Source organism: Micrasema longulum, unplaced genomic scaffold, assembly GCF_059751315.1.
Source record: "Micrasema longulum isolate JH-2025_06_02 unplaced genomic scaffold, ASM5975131v1 h1tg000486l, whole genome shotgun sequence".
NCBI lineage: Eukaryota > Metazoa > Arthropoda > Insecta > Trichoptera > Brachycentridae > Micrasema > Micrasema longulum.
The window spans coordinates 213,118-238,025 of NW_028277683.1; positions in this window are offsets into that span (position 1 = coordinate 213,118).

Sequence of the window (24,908 nt, forward strand, 5' to 3'; positions counted from 1 at the left end):
CCGAAAATTGGGGTGCGTCTAATGGTGCGATGCGTCTTATCGACCAAAACATTTTTTTTTCTATTCATCGTAAATTTTGGGGACGCCATTAAAAGTACGTTGATTTGTTGTCTCGCTACTAGTGTCACGGGCTCACAGATCAAAGCAGATTTAAATGTCTTCTGTTTTTAATGAAAAGCATATTTAAATTGTGATATAACTCTCTCATTTTTATTAACAAAAAATAGGGATCTATATAAGCACTTATTTTTTATATCTACAAGATTTTTTAGTACCTGTTTTCTAATATCCTATCCATCCATTTTGATAAAAATAAATTTTAAATGAATTTTGCCGATGCAACTGGCTCCAGCACTCTTCGCGGATAAAGTTATTCCCAGATAAATCAGATATGGCAGATTGTGTGAGATCGAACCGGGTTATTATTAGGAAGTTTGGTGATCATAATGCACTGCACTACCGATCTTCTATATCAATTCTTCCGCTTGTCAGTTACGGTGATGTCACTTCTATGAAATAAGAAATTTCGCTCTACGACGCCGAACGTTATTTTATTATTTTTTTCTATGGATACCGGCCTCTCTTCATCTTGGCGTTGTTTTTTTCACTATTTTTTAACTGTAAAAAATGTTTTAAAAAAACCCATACATACGAGAAAAAAATATATCACACATTTCGGGATATTAAATGAAATTTTCTTTTAATCAGGATTTCCGAAAATGATAAAATATCGAGAACTCTGCCACGAATTAAAATTTTGTCAAATTAAAACACATTTTTTTTCAAGTACATAGAATAAGTACTTTGGCGGACTATTGCTAAAAGCAATCTTCCAGCCAACCAAAAACCAGACGAGTCAAAAGAAGAGATGGTCAAAAATTTTCCTAAAAATCAAAATTCATACAAAAAAACATACATTATTAAAAAAACAGCTGTTTTTTAATGGAGAAATAAGACCTGCATATGTAAAATTAAATAAAAGTACATATTGTCGTACATATTAAAAGAATAAGAATGTGGAATCAGGAAAAGAGTTCGAAAGAAGAGAAAAAAAAGGAACCAAGGAAAGAAAAGGAATAATAATATATATTTAAAAAACTTTTATCTGAGAAAAATATATAGGTAGTTTAAATTTGTTACAACAGAGAAGGAAAACATTTTTGAGAAGTGAATATGGAAGCTAAAACATTTACAGGGCTAATGACATGTCATTGGCTAGTATAAATGTCCACTTTACATACTCTGTATCATTCATCATTCTGCTTCAATTCAAAATTGTTTTCAGGCATTGCCTAGTAGGTGAATCGGTTCAGCCGTATGAATCTCACCCACATGATAAAGGTTTCAGCTCTTTTACAACACAAAAGTCAATAGATGGAAGAGTTGAGGAAATGTGGATATTTAAACAGGAGTAGAATAGTGATTTAAATATAGCGTGTAAAGTAGCCACTTAAACCATCCAATGAGAGGTCATAAACCCTGTAAATGCCTTGACTTCCATATTCCTTTCTCAAAAATGTTTTCCCTTTTCTGTAAGACTGATCATCTTACCTTCGTGTAAAAAAAATTATCAAGTTGCGATTGGTGTACAGATTTTTTTTTTTTTTTACATTTTTTTTTGCACCACAACAGGCCAGGAGGCCTAATTACAGAGGTGAATTACATCACAGAGCACCCAGGCTTGAGAAAAATCACATTTTAATTTTTGTGTTCTCACCGGGAATCGAATCCAAAACCTTCTGTGCGTGTATCAAGCGTCTTGACCACTACACCATGCAGTGCCCTATGCACCATTAGGCTTGGAAAGAGAATGATGATGATGATTTCCCCCATCGCCCCCCGTTACCGGTGGAGGCCCCCCCGCTCACCTATTTCTATTACTCTTCGATAATTAATAGAAATGAAAAGGATTATTTTAGTCTTTTCATTTCATCTGAGGGGCTAGAGAAGTGAAAAGTTCTAAAACGTGAATTTTAAATTTACAGCTTAAATAATCCTTTCCACCCCTCCAAATCAAATTCGTGGCAATAAAATTATTACCGATAAGTGATTAAAATAATAGGGGTTCCCCAAAAATTGTGGGTGGTGGGAAAATACGGGGGTTATATACGGATTCAGGAAGTCATTTTATTTATTTATTAACGCCCGAAGGGCTTTTACATATACATAGGTTATAAACAATTTACAAGTATAAAAATACAATCAAAAATGAAAAAATAAAGAAATGAAAATCAAATGAAAATAGTAGAAACTAAAATACTATTTTTTTCTTTTCATGATTGGCTCTTGAAAATTGATAAAGTTTTAGCAAATATATCTATTTTTTGGTATTTGTTTCCGAGAGAATGAATTCTCGGAAACAAGGACTTTATGTACGAATTTGACTTAGAAATATTAATAAATATAAAGTAAATATGATGCCTGAGGGTTGGCCTTTTCGGCAAATTAAAATCAATATATTTTACCAAATCAGAAACATCAAAAAGATTATTAACAATTTTATACAAAAAAACAGATCAGATATAATTCTTGTCACTAAGTTTATGTAAATTTAATGTACATAAGAGAGGATTACAGTTTATAATTTGTCGCGTTGCAGACCAGTAATTGAAAAATCATCAAGGAGTTTGTAACTCTAATCCTTTCCTCCAAGGAAAATCCAATCCTGAACCCCACTCTTGAAAACAAAATTAATACAATAAAAATAAAGATAATTTTGATAATTATTCTTAAGCATGCTTACTTAAAATTATGGCAACATCTTCTTCGTTTCCATATCCACTCCTAAGTGGAGCATATGGACATCACCAGTTGCCTCCAGGAGACCCTATCGCCAGCCAGCATTTTTTTCTGTTCCCTCGTCAATCCAGAGCCCTTTAATTACACCGAAAAAAGTCGAAAGATCGACGGCCTTCCAGGACGGCGTGAGCCCGCAGGTTTAAAGAAGAGGCAATTTGGGTTTAAAACTTGGGTCAAGACGCTCGTTATAGGAGGCTGCTGCGTTCGTTCTTGGACTTCAATGTTAGTTATAAAATTCCACTATTTCATACCTAATATTCTTCTCAGGCACTTTTTTTTTGTAAGCCAATCAATAGGCTAAAGTAAACCCTAATATATTGGCATTAATGGGTAATACTTAATCTAAACAGTCTTAAAATCTAAATAAATTTACAAAATGAATAATTAACAAAAGGTATAAATATGGCATAATCTAGGCGGAAATGGCAAGTGTGACATCGCGAGTCAGAAGAGACAACACCGCTTGCTTCTTAAATGCCTGCCCTTGCTGTAAGACCACATCTACAGTACCATTTAGTGAGATTTCGTTCACTGTTCTGAAGATCTGTTCTGAAGAAGAAAAAGAATCCAATGTTAGCTTTATAATTTCCCACAGCAAAGACAGGATTGGTGCGCAAGTTACGGCGAGGTACATTAAGGTTAATCTGAGCAAGAATATCATGGGCATCTATACATTTGGATATTAATTTGAGCAAGAATATCAAACCAGCTAAAATCCTTCTGAATTCTAAACTAAAGATATGAAAGTACTCTAGACTATAATAGTTGATTATGAAAGTACTCTCAAAACTCAGAAGTTTGGTGTTTTGAGGCTTAATTAATTTAGTTAGTGATTTCACCACAAAGCAAATTCGTTTTATATAATCAATAGTGCTCATAACAAACTTTTCCTTATTTTTTGCAATGTGTTTCCCTCTAAAAATTGTTATTAGAATCAAAAGAATTTGCCATCAAATCACGTTTCCCCCAGCTGGAAATACGAGTCATGTAACGAGGCTAATATCTGGAGATGACTTTCATTTTGCTGCATTATTTATTTTTAATTTTGTGAACAACTATGCAAAGAATATGTTTTATTTTCAACATCAAGTTTTATAAAATGTTTTTGTGTTTTTTAGTCCAGTTTCAAAAAAATACTTCGAATTAATTTACCATTAAATCTAATACCCACGCTTGCCTCTTATTACTTTAATGGGAATACGAAGCCTGGACGACACTGGGACTTTTTCTGGACTCATTCGTCTTTGGAATCGTATGCGACTTCCGTAATTCGACGAGTGACAGCATTCTTGAACCATCCATACGAATGCAGTCGATCGAAAACCAATCGACTTTATCTCGAGTGCCTCAAAGCGCTCGACATTGACAATCGAATGCGACATCGTAACTTTAGCTGTCAAACTTCCTTCTTGTAAAAAGCTCGGCATTTATGTTTGAATGATGAGTATGTATTTTCGTTGTATTAATTTTAAAATTAAAACACTGATCAATATTTTAAGAATAACGTATCGACATATGTACAACAAATAAAACTGTACTTATTTTTAATCCATTGTTAAATGAAGTTTTCGTCGTATTTTAGATATACTCGTATATTATACAATGTTTTAAAAATCCATGAAATGCATATGAAATATTTCTAATAACATGTAGATGTGTGTTTATCAAAGGCAAATAATAATTATAAAAGTTGCAGCGTCTCAGTAAAACATTTTCTTATATATTTTCATAATATTCCATGTACAAAATATTCAACTGAAGAAGTCTGACAAGAAACAATAAAAATTTACCTGTGGCAGGACAGCCATAGGCCATAGATAAATATGGATTTGTTAGTGTTACCACTTTCTCATTCGTCTTGGTCATTAAATTGTAGGAGGGTTTTCAAGAATAGTATTATGACAAAGCAATCGAGATAGCCAATCGACTATTGTCGAGTGGGTGACAAAATGTCACATCTGTCCAGCATAAGGCTCCTAGACGTGTTACACAGATATTTCATGCGTATATATTATGTATCCATTTACTTGTTTATTGGAGTTAGCTTTGGCAGGATTAAAAAAATTTAGGGCTAGTTTATTTTTGTGCTTGACAAAGGAACGGTCGTGAAACCGGTTGGCATATTAAATTTATCTTAGTGTTTTTACAAAAACTAAATGCGTATTTAAATTAATTTTTACCTTCAGCGTCAGAAAATCTTAATATATATCATTCTTCTGTACGTGTGATATCACTGAACTCCTAAACGGCTAAACCGATTTACGTGTGATTTTCAGTGAAATGAAGATATTTGTGCTGCGCATGTTCGGAGATATTAAAATTTTCAATCGAATATAAACCTTTTTTTCATCGACCTACCAGGGTTGCATTCGACGAGAATGCACGTACAAAAAAAATGCAAGGATGTTGTTTTTTTGTGTTCGAAAAAAGTTGGTTTTTGAATGTTTACAAACAAAATTCGCTTTTTATAGATCCCAATCAGATTCTTTCCGTACGTTCCATTTAATTTCTTCCCATTTATTTCTTTTTACTGGATTTTTCGTAAAACTTAAATAATTTTAGCTCATATTTAATACATTTTCGAAAATCACATTCATGAATAAAGTGCACCCCTGTTGATGAGAAGAGCTGAGTTTGACAAATGCAAAAATAATTCTTTATTTGCAAATGAATTACTTTACGTTTTGGAATTCACCCATAAACAAGTACCTAGGTACCTACTGATCAATGAAAAGTCTTTTCGCAAGGTAATAGCAGGCAAGCCAAAGTTAGGCTGGACAACGTCTGTCGGGTCCGCTAGTTGAAACATAAAATAGTTGTCGTTTTTTTTAGTACAATATTTTTTTTTTAAATAAATGAAAAACTAACATTAAAATTGAACAATAAAAATATTTTTTTAAATAACTTGCTATCATAATTATTATACAATTGAAGTTTGTAAAGGAGTTGTTATTTTCACAACCAAACGAGTGGCAGCTCTACGCAAACCTCATCCCCAGGAGTCATTTTTTGGAATCAATTACCTTAAAATGGCCAAAACTACTTTAAAATGACCAAACGTGTACCGACATTGATTGGGTACCCCAAATCCATTCTCATATATGAGTTATTTTGCACTAGGATAAATGTGTACTGTCAGGAAGCAAAGAGTTTAATGTTCACCTCATGGTCTAATGGTCAGCACGTTTGCCTTCCATCCAAGAGGTCTCGGCTTCCCGACATAGTTGGCATAAAATATTGTTATTTCTCATGCGTAGATTTTCTTAACATTATTTTTTGAGACCCATTTAATTTTTTGTTAAAAATATTTTTTTAATTTGTTCATTACTCATGGATACCATTCGTGTATCTATCGCTAGTCCAAAATAATAGTTAGATAGCTCTAGAAAAGAAATTCTGAGATAATTAGACTTTTAGATTTGCAAAGGGTCTGATGGAATGAAATTATTTGAAGTAGTTTACGAATACTGTATTTTCAAATAGATAAACTTTCTAACTTCAGTATTTTATAATTTGAAAACAGTAATTTGTATTATATCTGCGTGTTATCAAAATAAGAAATTTTGAATTTCTATCACTGTTTTGGGGTAGCTTTTTTTTACAGTTTCATTACCTGTTTTTACGTTTTCAAAAATGTGAAATGTGGGCGTTTAAATAAATTTGACTTAATTCAAATGTAGGGACAAATTCAGTTTTATCACCTCGCTATAAACTTTCATTGCTTTATGATGTTAAGGTTTTTCTTTTTTTTATTATTTCACACTTTCGTTTTGATCTGCTTTGAACAGAGCGTATTTTTGAAATCGTAAGGCCATTATTAATTTACGTACAGAAAGAATTTTCTATTTCCATTTTACTCACTGTGCATGCTATCGGAAAATTGTAACACGTCAAACAGCTAATCCCGGGCATTTTCACCGGATTTTCTTTTCGCTTCTATGTAAACCCTTTGAGTTGAAAATACGAAAAAAACATGTGTTTTATTTCACCACGGGGTCGGATTCAAATATAAAATTTATAACTGAAAGACTCACCTAAGGAAATACTTCAGAATAAAGAAAATTATTTCTCTTAGAGCATTACACTGGCTACTTTTTTTGTATCGATGTATTTATTCATTTTCTTAAAAAATATCTACATCCATATACATATACAATTAGAAACCTGGTCAAAAATTTTGTTTGGAAGCTAAAAGAAGCTGAGATGTTTTTTGTGTGAAATAAGGAGGTGTTCTTTACGTGAAATAATTTGCTCCGATTTGTATTTTCATCGTCATCCCTCTTTTCAAAAGCAGCATAGTTTTGTCATACCTTTTTGACTCAGTCCACTCTTTCTTTTTTCATAATAAGACTTCTCTCACTAATCGAAAAACTATTTCTGAGATGTGCTTCCTATTCAAGATCTTGAATGAAATAATTTAAAGTACTTATCTATTGAAAACCATACGTTTTAACTGCCGCATCCGGGCCGCGATTACAATCGGAAGTTAAGGACATCATACCTTCACCATGACGTCATAGTTGAATACATATTCATTATTGAACTTTATGTACACAATATTAATTGTACATTGGCGGGCTTATTGCCAAATGGCAATTTCTTCCTACCAACCAATAAAATAAAAGTTTTATTTTATGAATTTTACGAATACGAATTTTAATTTTCTCAAGTAGTTGAGGGCAATCTGAGTTGTTATTGCATATTTTATAAAAGAAAACGGTTTCATTGATGATTCTTCTAGATTGTAAGGTATCGATTTTGTAATGTACTGCAGCTTCTACATAGTTTTTGAAATGTAAATATTGGCGATAGTTTAGGTGATTCAATTTTTTTTTAAATTCTTTCAATTCTTGAAATATATTTGGAATGTTGAGGAGACCAGACAGTGGCAATATTCAAAGATACTGCGTAAATGTGCAAAATAAAGTGTTTTGTCTGTGGATTGTTAAAAGGCTTAGACTCTTATTTTTATTTGGCATAAATGTATTAAAGTTTTTAAAAGATTTAAACAGCCGCATAATAAATCCTGTCAATTTGTATGCCCATAAATTTATTGTTTTTATATGATTATTGTAATTAAATTGTGACTCCAAAAGAATTCCTAAGTCGAGTATTTCGTTTCCTTCTCTAATCGAGGGTATTAGGAGAAAACTTAGAAATTTCCATTGAAGAAGTTACAGAGATATTTGCTAAAGACTTTGGAAAAAGAATTGTGAGATTTCTAATTGAACGTAGTTATACAGAAAGCAGCCAGCCATAGAAAAGTAAAACTGAGATTATAGCAATGTTGTGAAAATAGTGAAATATAAAATCTACACAATAGTTGGAATGTTTTTGACTTTAACAAACGATAAACAATGAAAACATAAGTTTTTAAATATTACAAACAAAAATCTTATTTTGTATTGGACCAGTTTAAAAGATTTTTAAAGTACCATAAGATTTTTCTAGTGGGTGTTTTCTGCAAATTGAGAAATACCGTTTTACCGAAAGCGGTCTGACTGTTTTTAGCAAAACATAGAATCGGCCTTACTGCATCCGATAACATCAATATCTAATTTTTCCAAAATAGTGGACTGGCTGCTTTCTGTATAACTACGTTCAATTATGCTTTATCAACTCAATGAAGAATGCGGAAGAGTTCAACTATAGTGGAAATCTGTTTTTTCAAGATTTAGCATAGTTTTGAATAAATAAACCAAAAAAAATCATTTAAATTGCGCTATTATTTAGGTAAGTAGGTTTTATGTATAGTTTATTTTGGCATCAATAACTAATTTTCCGTTTTTGGTAGAGATTTCTAAGTTTTCTCCCAATACCCTAAATTATACTTTCATTCATTACACAGTTTTATTTAGAAATATTTTGTAACATTTAGGAACATTGATATTAAGTTTTTTTCAATACAGTAATTCGATAATGCAAATAAGTCTTGTTGTAATTTTGCACAATTATCTGTACACCTAACTTTTAGGTATTGTTTTTATCGTTGGCATAACAAAGGTTATAAGCATTTTTGAAACATAATTGAATATCATAAATATAAGTAAGATGGTTCAGCCAAATTAATCTCATCCACACGATAAACGTTCAGTTTTTTTACTTCACAAAAGTCAACGGATGAAAGAGTTGAGAAAATATGAATGTTTAAACGTAAAATTTAGATTTTCCTCTTGATTGAAATCTCTGTCCATAAATAAGCCGACCATAACTTTTATAAAAGCGGACTTAGAAGTAATGATAAGAAAAGAATAGCCTATTGACAACTTTAATACTATTGTAGCAATTGTAAAGACCATACGAGCAACCTAATTTCAGTTTTCAGGAGTCCTGAAAGGTATGAATGGAAGAGGGTTGAAATTCAAATAATAGTATCCATTTTTCTCCCCTAAGTCCTTCCGTATCCCTCTTTTCCAGTACCGGGAAATGGATTTAAGGGATTAGTCACGATCTTTGGTCTGACTTGAATGTCACCGTGTCCGATTTAATACTATATTTTATTACGAAATTTTGAATCAAGATTATTATGATTCTTATTTTACATTTAACTCATACAAATTTATTTTTTTTATTTTGGAACTATTTTAAACAACTGGACATACGAGTACATCCATGGATTACGAAATCGGGTTGTGATTCTGTGGTTAGTGTCTCGGACTCACGGACCAAAGGTCTGTGGCTCGAACTCCACTCTACCCTAATTTGATTTCATTTTCTAATAGTGAGTTATTTACAACTCGTTGAAAATGCCCCTTAAAATTAAATATCTGTGTAAATCATAAGAACGCAAACATTAATTTTCACTTTAAAAAAAATATATATTGTAATACTATCTTTTGTTCATTATTTTCCGATATTTGTATAAAGTAACTAACGTATAGTAAACTTTACTCACAAAAATATGAATTCAATATCTATTACATTTTTTTCCTTTATTTTTTCTGCATTTGATTCCTAGTTAATAAAGGACATGAGTGGATGAAGACGTTAAACCGCAATTTTTTTTAAATGTACTTTTTCACATAAATAAAAAAAAGAATAGCAGAAAACCTTTTATTAGTGAATGAAGATACGATTTTTTGTAAAAAAGGGAAATATCTGCGTTCTTATAATTTGTTTACCCTAATATGTCAATTGTTGGGACCATTTGAAAAGAGTTGTAAATAAATCATCTGTTTAAATCCCCATGGTCAATAGTGCACTTACATTTATTTACAATGCAATGGAAAAAAGAATGGAAATTCTGCTGAAAATGCGCTATTTCTTTATGGTCCCCCTAATAATTTAAACCATTATATCCTTGTCAAACAGTGAACCAATTGACCATCGATAAAATATTTGACATGAAAATGCCATAAATAACTTTACAAGCAGATATTTAAGGTCATAAATTTAAAACATGCTTTATTGGGGTGATTTATGCAGACAAGACGACAAATATCGTTTCTTTAACAATATATTTTTTGAGGTGGCTTTGAAGCAGCTTAGTAATTTATATAGGTACATATTACGTGGATTACAGTTAATTAACAAAAATAATCTTTGTTTAATATCTCAACAGAGACTGTAAACATGCAATTTTCTTCTTTTTTCTTTAATAAATTATTCCGTTTCTAAAGCTATGAATCGAAAACATTATCCTTTTAAGGTTTTATTTTTTTATTTAATTTTTTTCTATTAGTTAAAGATGCCTAGTTTTCCATATTACCTTCTCTAAAGTGTTATTCATCTATGTTGTAATGTGTTAATGTAAACAGCCCCCCAGGGACTTAAATTCAGTTTCTGTTAACAAAAATTTGGACAAACTCAAAATATTGTAAAAAAAAATGTTATGAAAATCATTCTTTGGCGTGATGATAACGTTTAAAAACTGTATGGTTTGGTTTAAACATACCTCTTAAGCTTAAATTTCAATAGAGAAGGAAAACATTTTTGATAAGGTAATATGGAAGTCTAGGCATTTACAGGGCTTATGACATGGCATTGGCTCGTTTTAAGTGGCCATTTTACACACTGTGTAACGTTCACCAATCTGCCCATATTTGAACATCTAAATTTCCTCAACTCTTCCATCTGTTGACTTTTGTGAAGTTAAAGAACTGAAACCTTTATCACGTGGGTGAGATTCATCCGGCTGAACCAAATCACCTACTAGGCAACGCTTGAAAACAATTTTCCAATTTTTATACTTCTTCTTTTACCAGGTAGTTAATTCAACCAACGTTTGAGTACACACTCACAGTTTGAGTACATGCCTAGACTTCCATATTCTATTTTAATAAATAAATTTAAGGATGCATAACTCCCTAGGGAGGAAATCCAGCCTCCAGTTGAGCTGGGTGTTTTATTCGATCAGCAATTGAAATTTAAACAGCATGTAACTAAAACTAAGAAAACTCTAAAACTATAGGGATTTGTACTTAGAACCGAAAAAGATTTAAATAACATAAATGCTATAAAATATATGCACACATAGAGATGTGGTTAGGAGTCCATTAGACTTTAATTCACCAATGTGGCCACCGGCACCGTATCAAATTACTTAGATTCTCTTGAGAGAATTCAAAATAAATTTCACAGATATATTAATTTTAAGATGTGTATCCCTAGAGATCTAATAAATCATAATGAAATTCTCAACTCAGTAAAATAAACTAAATTGTAATATTATATAATATAATTTATTATATGAGTAAAAGACGAGTGATACTTTAATCCACAAATTCAAAATTACATGAAAGTAAATTAAATAAAGATATTTTTATCTTAAGGATCATGATCACATTTTTTTCGGGTTAAATAGTGAGTTGATATAATGCTATTTTAATGAGTTTAAGTGTTTTATTTTTAGTGCCCCATCTTTCGTGAGTGTGATTTTTGTCAATTATGATTTCTAAAAACAAAGGGTGAAAAGTTATTAGTAAAAATATATTACACTGGGTAAAGTAATGGAGAATGCACGTGTGTTATTTGTTCATTAAGTAATTCTACGTCGGGTTTATTTTTTAATCTATTAATTTCGAGAATTTCTAGTTTGTCAAGTTTATGGCCTTTAGGTGCAATATGAATTATTTTTACATTATTTTTAAATCAAAGGATTATTTACTGAAAGCTGAAAGCGCTTATAAATTCCTATATTTTTTATCATAAGTACATTAAACAAAAAAAAAACAAAATGGGATTATACTCAGTTATGGAGAAAAAAATGTTTTTTCTAAAGTAAAAAATAAGAATCCAAAAAATATATAATACATATTCATAAAAATATACAAAAACTAAAAAAAAAGTCAAGAGAGAGCAAATATTAAAAAAAATAAAAAATAAAGGTACATAGCTATAGCTTGACACATGTAAGTTACCGTTCACCGTCTTTGAAATAATCAAAAAGAATTGATTTATATTGACGAGTATATGAATTGTACTTTATGTTAAATGTATTTCAAAAATATATTTATTTAAAAATAAATTTAGACTGATTCTTTCTGGCTGCGATACGATCCCATTTACTATTTAATGGTGCTCTTACTTACACACACCTGAACAGTTACTCCCACATACACATAAACACACCTATACACTTACTCTCGTACAAATACAAATAAGCACACCCTTTTGTTATACCAAAATATAATATGAATGATTTTTATTTAGAAACTTCGCTGGTCTGTCTTTAAACCGTATCTTTTTTATGTTATTATATCACTGTTGACTGTTTGTTTATGTAAAATAAATAAATATCAGCAACCTCAGAATAATTATTGCCGAGTTCATGGAGTCGATTCAGAATAGCATTATACGAGTATACTGTTCGCAAATTGTTGCAACTAAACGGAGGTACTTGACGAGTCCTTCGTCCAGGTACCTTGAAGTTAATGAGTGCTAATAGATTCGCGCAGTCCTGTGTAAACTTGACAATCTTAAATAAATTCAATAAATCTATTATTTTTCTTCTCTCTATATGTAATGTAAATGGCAGAAATGTCTTGCAAAAATAAATAAACACCTTAATAAACAAAATCTCATTATGTCTACAATACATTTAATTTTTAACGACGATAAAACGGAAAATAAAAAAATATCTTAAATCCATTATTAATTTTTTTATATTTACGTATAATTGAACAAAAGCAAATTCCCTGTCATATATTCTATCCACTTAAAATGTTTCAATCCATTTGATAAGCTTAATTTGATTTGAATTCACCAAATCGGCTTTAGGTAAAAATACTTCGGAGAAAGCACAGATATAAAAACCGATTTGGCTCGGGAACAAACAATTCTTTTATAAATCTGATTACAATTGTAATTACCGTAATATTTCAGCTGTAGTTACTGTAACATTCTGAAAATACAAATTTTATTAAACTTAAATTACATAAGAGTTTATATTTCTTATTTCTTACAAATAAAAATATAAAAATTATACTTAATGTTATGAAATATTTGTATAAAACCACCTACACAATTTTACATGCCTACTCGTCTCTTCATCGGGATACTAATTATACTAACGTAAATAACCCACTTTACACCTTCATTTCGCATGACAGGTTCATTTTCATTTTTTTTTTTTTTTTTTTCACCACAACAGGCCAGAAGGCCTAATTACAGTGGTGATTTACATCATGGAACACCCAGGCTTGAGAAAAATCACATTTTATTTATTGTGTTCTCACCGGGAATTGAACCCGGAACCTTCCGTGTGTGGGTCAAGCGTCTTCACCATAGTTGTTGCACAAAAATATGAAACCAACATGCCGATTTGAAACTACATGCTTTTAGAAGGCAGCACTTATTATAGGTTACGATTATAGGTTACGTAAATGTTTGGTGGGAGAAATAGTTGAAAAAAGAGGGAGGAAATGAAGGGAGAGGCGTGAAAATTATAGGTAAAGGGTGACCATTACAATTGCACATCGCATAATGGGCTACATTGAAAGGTTGTTTGATTGTTGATTTAAGGGACATTATTTTTCAAAGCCTTCCTAACGTGAAATTTCCATATTATTTACTCTTAATTCTTTTTCATATGTATGTGAGGTTTTAACTCGAAAAAGTCAACAGATGGAAGAGTTGACGAAATGTCGATGTTCAAACATGTGCAGAATTGTGAATGTTACACAGTGTGTAAAGTGGCCACTTAAACCAGCCAACGACAGGTTATAAGCCCTGTAAATGCCTAGACTTCTATATTCCCTTCTCAAAAATGTTTCCCCTCTCTGTTATAATAAATTTACTATTATTATTTTACTCCCGAATCACAAATTCCTTAGGAGAACGAACATCGAATTTCAGTATCCCAAGGTTGTTAGAAATAATCCTCCGAAAACTATAATTAACATGAAAGATTTCCAAATAAAAAAAACTTTAAAAATACCCGAGTTCTTTATGGTAACTGTTTCAAAGTAATTAAAGAATGTGTATTAATTATTAGTAAGTGGGTAAAATAAAGCTTTTCCTTCTTCGTTAATTTGTCGTCTTGTAGATCTGATAATCCGTTCCACTTAAACTACCCAGTCTCCCGTTATAAGGCCCAGCCATCCTCCCTTCGCTTAGCGGGTCTTCGAGGCGGACGCCGCCCGTCCGGAAGGCAATTCTTCGGCTGCTGTGGACACCAGTCTATCTCCGCCCATTATGTTTATGTGGTCTCTCCAGATCGGATATCTCCGTTATCGCTCGGGTGGATTGAACGTAGTTATGCAGAAAGCAGCCAGTCATCAATTTTGAAAAAAATAAACATTGATGTTATCGAGTGCAGTAAGGTCAATTCTATGTCCTGCTTAAAACAGCAAAACCGCTTTCATACAAAAATTGTTTTAATCACCTTCTGAAAATGGTGTCCATCACAAAAACGGCATTTCTCAATTTGCAGAAAACACTCACAGCACTAGAAAAATCTTAACGAATTAAAAAATATATTAAAACTGGTCAAACATATAATTAGATTCTTGTTTGTTATCTAAAAAAAACTAATATATTCATTGTTTATCATTTGTTAAAGTCAAAAACATTCCAACTGTTGTGTAGATTTGTTTATTCACTCAGTTCACAAAGGTGCTATTTTCTCAGTTTCACTTTTCTATGACTGGCTGCTTTCTGTGTAACTAAGTTCAACTTATCTTCAACTGAATCGTCATGGTGACGGTATGACGTCCTTAGCTTCCCATCGTAATCCCTGGCTTTAAACTTAAGAGTGGTTCCACTGTGCCTCTAAATCCTTATTTAGAGTGGCTGTGGAAAAAATAAAATAATTTTCCGTGATGATGGCCAACTTTCACAATGATTTTCATCCCAAAACATACATATTTATTAATTGTATGTACAACTTTCACTGATTGGAACCCTTGTTCAGTAATGAGATTGTTTGCAATCAGATGTATGTTTGTTTTACGAGGCATATCCAGAAAGTAAGTGTACTCAATTTTTGTATTAAAAAAAATAATCAAAGTACATTATTTGTACAAACTTTACCTACGTATTTTTCCACGTAGTCGCCTTCCCGTTCTATGCAGGTTGTATGTTTTAGCACAAGCTTTTTGATTCTCGCCATCTCCTTCTTCCACTTTAAGACCTCTTGTTTCTCCTCATCTTCAGTTAGAATTATTTTTCCACCCATGTAAGTCTTTAGGAAGGTAAAAAGATAAAAATTTGAAGGCGCTAAGTCAGGGGAGTATGCAGAGTGGTTCAAAATGTCCCATCCAAACCAGTTCAAAGGGAGGAACTCGCGAGCGCTTGCGACCCGATTCAATTTGTGCTACTCAGTCAGTTGTTTTGGGACCCATCTTAAACACAATTTTCGATATTCCAGCGTTCATGTAATAAAAAATTCCAGCCCAACCCGGAATTAAATTTTTAAAATGTTTTTGTGTGCATGTGAATATTAAAAAAAAATTGGAGTAAAATGAAATATCTCAAAAACGCACGCAAAAATAAATAAAAAATGTTAAAAATAGTATTCATTTTAAAATCGTAAATAATGACGTCACTCCTTATATCTACTTGTAGTATTTCCGGTTTCCGCTTTATAGCCCCCGCACCTTGTAAGGAACGTTTTGACCATAGAAAAAAAAGAACATAATTTGTAAAATTTGACATTTCAACCAGAGATTATGTCAACTTTCTAGGTTTTTCTAAATCGAAACGTTCGTAAAAACAACCATAACATAGAAATGAGCAAATTACAATCAACTAAATGAAGTAATTAAAGCAATATTCCATAGATTCTTGTCAGTTTTGTTAATGACTGGAGAAATATAACTTATCGCGGTCAGTGAAAAAAAGAACGCCAACCGTTTCATAACGTCACTACTGAAAAGTGACACACTGATTACAGTCATTTGGCGCGGTATTTGATAAATGTAACCTTAAAAAATCATATCTTTGTAAATTATGCACAAAAAATAAAATATTTTTGCTTAGTTAAATAGTAAGCAAATAGAAAAAAAAAGAAAACAGTGGAATTCCTCATTGTTGCGTATAACAGAGATCTGGGAATTTGTGTAAATATCGCAGACATTTCATCTACTGTCAATCGGCGGTCTTCACGAAGAGTTTCGTCGATTGTTTGCACCAACTCATCGGTCACAATTGAAGGTCTTCCACTCCTTTGCTCGTCATGAATATTTGTTTTTCCTTCATTAAACTCATGACACCACTTCGATACGTTTATTTATTTATTTCAGACAGACCAGCGAAGTTTCTAAATAAAAATCATACATATTAAATTGTTGTACAACGAAAGGGTGTGTTTATGTGTATTTGTATGAGAGTAAGTGTAAAGGTGTGTATTTGTGTGGGAGTAAATGTTCAGGTGTGTGTAAGTGTGAGCATCATTGAATAGCAAGTGGGATCGTATCGCAGCCAGAAAGAATGAGAAATTATTGATTAAATAAATTAAGGGGCATGTTAAATATATTAATAGATGAAAAAAAAGCATGATAGTTAGAGCAAGAACGACAGAGGAAAGAGTGTTGTGCATAGTTAGTGCTACAGACTGGCAGATGGAATAAATACTTATTTCTAGTCACGCGAAAGGAGACATTAAGATTAATTTTGGAGAGTAGATTAAAAAAATTCTGCTTTATTATTTAATAATTTATATAAATTGCTTATATAAATAATTCAGATATAGTGCGTCTATTTTTAAAGGTAAAAATTCATTTTGTTTTGCAGATTGGCTGTAAGTGCAAAGTGTTTTATTGTTTTATAGTCTGGGTATTTTAAAAATTTTCGTTTAACATTTTCAACTCATTCTATATTTGTTACGTTTGTTCGGTTCATAGCATTAACACAAACCTTCGCCATAAACAGTTTTGATACTTGAAAAAATTTCAGTCGGAGCTTTTCGGCAAGATTTCTTATTGACATCTTTCACAGAAGCGAACACTACTAGGCAAGTTTTGGTACTAACGAGGGTCGCCGGTGCTCGTTGTGTTCAGGAGACCCCCACTACCAATCTGTGTTCCAACTTTAAAAAAAAAATTCTCACAGCACGAGAGCCAAACAGTACTCTTACTTTCTGGATATGCCTCGTATATTACTTGGCCTTATAATTAGGATTGTACGCAAGACAGTCAGTTGATAAAGTCTATTGTACATTACACAAGATATTCCAGCGGGGAATATGTAGTAGCACATGGCGCGGTTGTATTCTCTGATTTCTGTTTCCCTGTCACAATAATTATCTCGGTGCGAAATATGTTGTGAAATATTCAAATGAACTTTCTAATGAATACATAATATTTCGTCGTTTGAAAACGACACAGTTTGTAAATCTGTTGTTTTTATTTAAAAAACAAAATACAATCAAATACAAATTATGAACTTACTACAACAGAGATGAACATTTTAGAGAAGGTAATATAGAAGTCTACAGGGCTTATCTAGGTGTCTCCCATGATAGTAAATTACTTTTTGACGCCCATGTTGACAGCATCATAAAAAAGTCATCGCGTGAGCTTGGCTTTGTTATGCGTAGCTCTACGTCGTTCACTATGGCAAAGACACTTAAAATCCTTTACTGTACATTAGTGCGAAGCAACTTAGAATATGCATCACAAATATGGAATCCTATGTACAATGTGCAGATATCACGCATTGAAAATATTTTTAAAAAATCGAAAAGTTCAGGTGTTTCCGGTTTGAGTTGCTTGAGTTTAAATCTGACCAGTTTAAATTGCCTCTGCAAAAACGTCGTGAAAAAGCGGATATAATTTATCTATTTAAAATTGCCTCTGGTTCAATTGACTGTCCTGAACTACTTTGCAAACTTTCTATCAATGTTCCTTCCAAAGTTTTAGGAAATAACCCTCTTCTTCACATACCTCTTGTTTCATCTAATTATAGGCAAAATTCATATTTATGGCGAACTTTTAATAATTTTAATGTGATAAATATATCATTTAACATAGATTTGTTTGCAAATAATCTTAATGACGTACGGCGTTTGCTTTCGAAATAACTCGTAGTATTTTTTCTTTTCTTTTAAATTTACATTTAATTACTATTCATTTTATGTTCGAGAATCTTTTTTAACCTACTGTGATGCTACTTGTGAAAACCTGTAATTGGCTTATTTGTTATTTGTTTTGTTATATAAATATGAGATAATTATAGCTGTTGGTTATCCAAATAAATAAAAGAAAATAAAATAAATTATGACCTGTCATTGGCTGGTTTAAGTTAGCCACTTTACACACTGTGTAATATTCACCGTTCTGCCCATATTTTAACATCTATATTCCTTCAATTCTTTCATCTGTTGATGTTTGTGAAGTTCAAAAATTAAACATTTATTTATGTTGGTGAAATTCATCTAATTGAATTATTTCACCTACATACTAGGCAACGCCTAAATATTTTTATTTTTTTTTCTTCATACCAGGTGGATTTATCAACAATATTTTGAGTTTGTCCAAATTTTTGAAGACAACAAATGGATTCAACTCCCTGGGGAGCTGTTAATATAAACATATTACAACAGAGATAAAGAACATTTTAGGAAAGGTAATCATCAATTGTGATGACTAGAAAATTAGGTGAAATTTTGGGTTAAATTAATGTGAAACCAAAACACACTACTTCTTGTTTAGTGAAAGAAGAGAAAGACTCTGTATTGGATAAACACAACGTATCTGAGCCGCAACTTCCGAGGAGATAAGCTGAAAACATGGCTGGTGTCCTAGAAAGTATCCAAAACATCCATCAACCTCAAACCAACACCGAGCTCAAGAAATTGAACTTAAGACAAGAAACTTTGTGGGAAATTATGTATGAAGATTTGCAATTGTATTTATTTTAAACCCAGTTAACATAACACAAGACCATGATCATTATGACGCCGCATCATATGTATGATATAATGTTCACGGGGAAAATATAGACGAAGTAAAAGAAATAAAATATCCACAGGTAATAATAGATAATAAGCTAATATTTGCATTACATTTTGAGTACACAAATAACGAAAATTCTTTAAAAGTTGGATTTTTAAATATAATAAGTAAAAATCTCAGTTTAAACACAAGTAAAACCAATCTTATTATGAAAGCAATTGTTTTGCCGCATTTTAATTATTGTTCTAGTGTTCTCTTTCTGAGCACTGAAAATCAATATCATGTCATGCAGAAAGCTCAGAATAGGGGAATGAGGCCAATAATGAGATGTGGCAGATATACGATAATTCAGCATATGATGACGGGGTGCTAAACATGCTTTCGGCAAAACAAAGAGTCAATCTAAATACTAAAGTGTTAATATTTAAATTTAAAATATATTATTGCCCAAATACGTGTTTTGTGATGTTCAGCGTAATGATGAAATTTATCGCTATCCTACAAGGGTAGGTGAGAGTTTCAGATTCCCTAAAACAAGAATCCAGGCAACTCAAAACAATCTGTATCATAAAGGACTTACGACAAGTTTAGTTTTTTTATATTTCATTGCCCAAAAAAAATTATGTTCAAAACTCGTTTATTTATCGTAGCTGCTCCAAATTTTATTTACTTTGTCCCCATTTAGATATTTTTAGTACAAAATTTTGTGACTTCAAAAAAACTTTTTCAGTGTGTAGTAAGTTAATGTCTCTTTAATTATGTTTATTTTATTATAATATCAAAATTTTGGATTGGTCAACTATATCATGAACATCCCTCTCCTCCACTCCTCCACTCTATTTTCTCATCTCTTAACCTTCTTACGAGCTCTTTTTTTCTCATGTCTTTTATAATATATTATTTTTCTCTTTACTGTGTAACATGTTCTCTTATTATATTTGTGAAAAACTTTAACTGGATGTATGTATTATTTTTTATATTTTGTACTCTTATATAACAATTGTTGTTTTTCTTTTATAAATAAAAATAAAAATTAAAAAAATGTTTAATGAGTTGCCAAAAGAGATTAGGGATGCTGGGTCTTTAGCATCGTTTCGTGGGATGACTTTTGTAAAAAACAAAGATCCATTAGGATAGAGTGTCATCGAAAAGCCTCTGGATTTTATAACAATGTTTTGTTTTTGAAATTATTTTTGCGTATATATTTTGTTTATTAGTTAAGGTAGCTAGATATTCAAATTTTACTTATATAACCATCCAAAATAAATTCAATACAATATGCCAATATGATGTTACAGCTTGCTTATGATAACCATAATTTTCATCAAAAAATCGTGAGTGATGAGGCGCATTACCATTTAAATGGATATGTTAATTATTCATCAATCACCTTTGAATCCATCAAAAGTGACAGTACGGTGCACTATGTGGTCTGGGGGAATCATTGGCCTTTACTATTTTGAAGATGAATATAATTATACGGTTACTTTTACTGCAGAACGTTATCGTATAATGATATATGACTTTTTGACACCAGAATTTGATGCTTTGGCCTTGATAACTTGGGGTTTCAACAAGATGGATGGATGGATGTTTCAGATTTCAATTTTGTTCCACGAAGTTCGGCAAAAGGTCTCTGGAATACATTGGTCGTATACAATTTAATAAACTGCCTGATGACCTTAAAAATGAAATGTCGAGTGGTAAATCTCAAAGACCAGAAATGAAGACCTATTTCTTGAATCTTTTTGAAAGTGATAGTTTTTAGCTCAGTTTCTGTGAATAGTCTATATATTGTGTTTTAGGTTTAAATGTTTTTCTTTTCTTTTTTTAATATTAAGTTCACAGAATGTTTAAATGTTTTTATTTTCTTTTTTAATATTAATTTCACAGAATGTTTAAATGTTTTTCTTTTCTTTTTTAATATTAAGATCACAGATTGTTTGGTTGTTTTTATTTTCTTCTTTAATATTAAGTTCACAGATTGTTTAAATGTTTTCTTTCCTTTTTTAATATTAAGTTCATAGATTGTTAAAATTTGTTAAAATTTTTATTGTTTAAATGTATACTATGTATTGTTACAAGAAATGTACTATTTTTTTATGTACCGTCCCAAATGAGTTTTCTCGTACAACTCCTGGGAATATAATATCATGATATTCATGTCTTATATGTTTTATTAATAAATAAATAAATAAATGGTGCAACTTCACGTCCAGCCAATGTTGCAATGGAATTACCGAGAGATTTGTTTCAACAACGAATTATCTCAAGAAAATATGATCGAGTAGATTGGCTTCTGCGGTCGCCGGATTTTACCGCCTCGAACTTATTTTGTGAGAATATCTAAAGAACAAAGTTTATGATGAAATAACTTATATTTACATATAAGTTATTAATTAAAATACTCGGTACACTTTCACTTATTTGTTTTGCCAATAAGCGCGTTCGCCCTCTCATGGGCATCTTCAGACTGGTCTGGTCTGGACTGGTAAAGGAATGATTGGTCAGCTCAATGCCTTTCAGACATTGTACACTGATAACCGAGGGAATTAGAATTTAGTGGACTGTATGAAAATTGTTACTCACTTTTAAGTTCTTTCGATTGTTTCTTTTATGGAGCACTTCATTATTGCTGTAGCATGGATACCGATATCGCGTAGATGAAAATGAATTGTAGAATTTAGATTGATTATACAACACTTACTTCACTTTATACGAAATATGATGAGCAGTATATGATAAAGATTTATCAGAGAGACAACTTTTCACGTGTGACTTGCTTATATGTAAATATAAGTTATTACATCATTACAATGAGATTCCATCAAGAATTGTCAATAAATAATTTTAATCAAATAACAGAGTTTATGTTAACGAAAAAATAAAAGCATTTGAGCAACTTAAACAAAACATTCGTGTTGAAATTAATGAATTATCAATTGAAATTTGTAAAAAAAGTGATGATTTAAACAAAAAAAGAGTCAGCATTTGTCAGGCTTACAGAGGCGGAAGTTTAGCTGACATTGTCTTCATACGTAATTCCCAACGGTCAATAAAACATTTATCAGCATTACCGTTTTGTTTTAATTTTCGTTAAAGTTATACCAAAATAAAGAAGTAAGCCTTACCGGGGAACACCCTGTATTAATTTGTGCGTTGTACGAGTCATTAAACAATCAGCATTTTTCCACTCAGATTACTTTAATATTATTAAGCATGATATGATTAAGACTATTTTTAGAATTCTCGGTTCAGCAAACCATTATGGTTACCATGTGAATAATTTTGGTCTTTCTTTCATTGTAAAAGGTTGAGCGGTCCTTGAAAGTATTCAGATTTTTGAGGAAACTATTCGAAATCTAACAGGAACATATAACATTTTTAAATTTGAGGTCAGTTGTGAAATCTCTGAGAAACATTCTCGCACCTCTCTTGATTTTTCCAAAAATGCTTGTATCTGTCTTGCATAATGTACAGATCTTTGTTTAATAATATTAATAAATTTAATTGAATAATTTTGTCTCGCTTTTTATCTAACTCTCTCGACGCTAAATTGCAAATACCTGGGTAACCGCACGCAGTTTATTGCAACAATTTTCTTAATCTTAAACTCTGTTTATGGTAATAACCGAACAAAATGTGCGAATTCGAAACACTAAACTCCGAGTGAATAAAGTCACCCGGGTACTTTGTATATTAACATAATGTGGGGTTCTCGTATTCATACATAATAAAGACTTTACGAATCGTAATATTTACTTCTAAGTTAGTACGTTTTATGATGTCTCGTGTCTAATTTTATGATGGAACTTGGTAGACTTTTAAGCCAAAGAGGTCATAATTATGATTATAATATAATGTAATGTGATGTTTTGGGATATCACTTACACTTTAATTCATATAACGACCTTAACATAAGTTGTTGGATGGCACAACAAAAGGAAAGTCGACTGCCGCATACATCAAGCAAGGCGTAGGTTCAATAAAAAAACAAAGATTTTTGAGTTAAAAATATCAACCCAAAACTTTGCAAGCAACTTGAGAAGACATATGAATAGATCATATTAATTTACAGTTGTGAGAACGGTGTTTATCTGAGAATGGAGCCTTACCGAAAGATATAAAAAAATACTAGATGTGGTGTTACAGAAGCATATTAAGAATTTCCCGGAGAGACCGCATCACTAATGACGAGTTTCTCAGTAGAATCAGCCCAGTAGAGGCGAGCCCAATGAATCGGTCAAATTATGCGCCATGATCTCCTGGATTACATTATAGAGGGAATAGCTGAGGGGACAAATCACAGAGGGAGCCCCCGACGCCGACGGGAATATTTAGAGCAAGTGTGCGAGAATTTAAACTGTGCCTCATATGTCGAGTTGCAGATAATATAGAGCACTAGACGACGAGATGTAGGACTTTGCTGCAAACCAATCCTAAGGATTGAAACGAAAAAAATACTATGTATTTATAGACAACTTAAACAAATACAAATTAATACCGCTTTCGGACAGAGGGATTTTGAGTATTATTAAATTAAAATCTATAACCTACTTCCACTATCTATTAAAACGATTAGTAACGAGAAAATGTTTAAAAAGGCTATAAAAAAATGGATATCGGAGCTAGGTAGGATTAAAATGGATTGTCTCATTCGCCTAAACCAATATTGAATCAACTGCTCTACAAGTGTATAGCTTATGTTAGGTTTTTGTTATTTTCAGTGTGCGTTTTGTAATATAAATAATTTGGATGTACATATAAACCTAGTTTTTAAAACAGTCTGAATATTTTCTTAATTATCTCTGTTTATAAAGTTTGTCTTCTTTGTTTATTGTCAAATGTAAAAACATTTAAAAAAAGTATATTTGTTAAGTGTCCTCGGCACGGGTAACCCCAGTTAAGTCACAATATTTTTAGTATTGTTTATAGTTTTAATTTAAGAGTAAAATATGAATAAATAAATAAATATGAATACGGATGAATAATTAAGTTCTGTGAGTCAATAAAATTAGAATCCTGGACGAGTGTCACAACTCTTAATTAACATCACGATGACTTTGTTAGCAAAATAATAAAATATTTAAATAATTTCTCCTCTAACACAGGATATGTGTTCAATGTGTTGCGTAAACAGTACCCAAAGAAAAATATCTCTTGTTTGTATTTCAAACGATACATCAAAACCCTGGATTGATCTCACTGAGACAAGGGTACAAAAGGGGTTTCTTTACCTTTTCTAGTTTCAAATTTGGAAAACAAAATGTATCATCATCATTCCCTTATCCGCAACTAGTGGTACAAATGAGAACGTTCAGTGGTTTTATAAATTAATGTTTTATTTTTATTAAGACTATTAAACTGAGCCAAAACGTTTTTTTTTAATTATTATGTATCGCATTATTAATATATTTTTGAAAGTTTAACTCAAGTTCTCTTCCGCTTCTTCACCGGCAGTTTTGCCGATTAGTCTGCTGACGGTATGTAAGCCGGAAATCTTCCTCAACTCTCTTATAATTACAATATTGTACTGATTGATTTGGTGTTTATTTTGTAGAACTCCATACTTTAACTTATAATATAAGAAATCGAACACTGATTTGAGTCTACTGAACACTTTATTTTATTTTTACAATTACCAGGGCTTATGATCCCTCATTCTCTTGTAATTGGTTGATTCAAACAAACCAGTGACGTCGCACAACTTTTACTTGTTAAATACCCCCATAAACTATTATATGCTAAGAAATAATTGTTGGCTTATAAGGATAA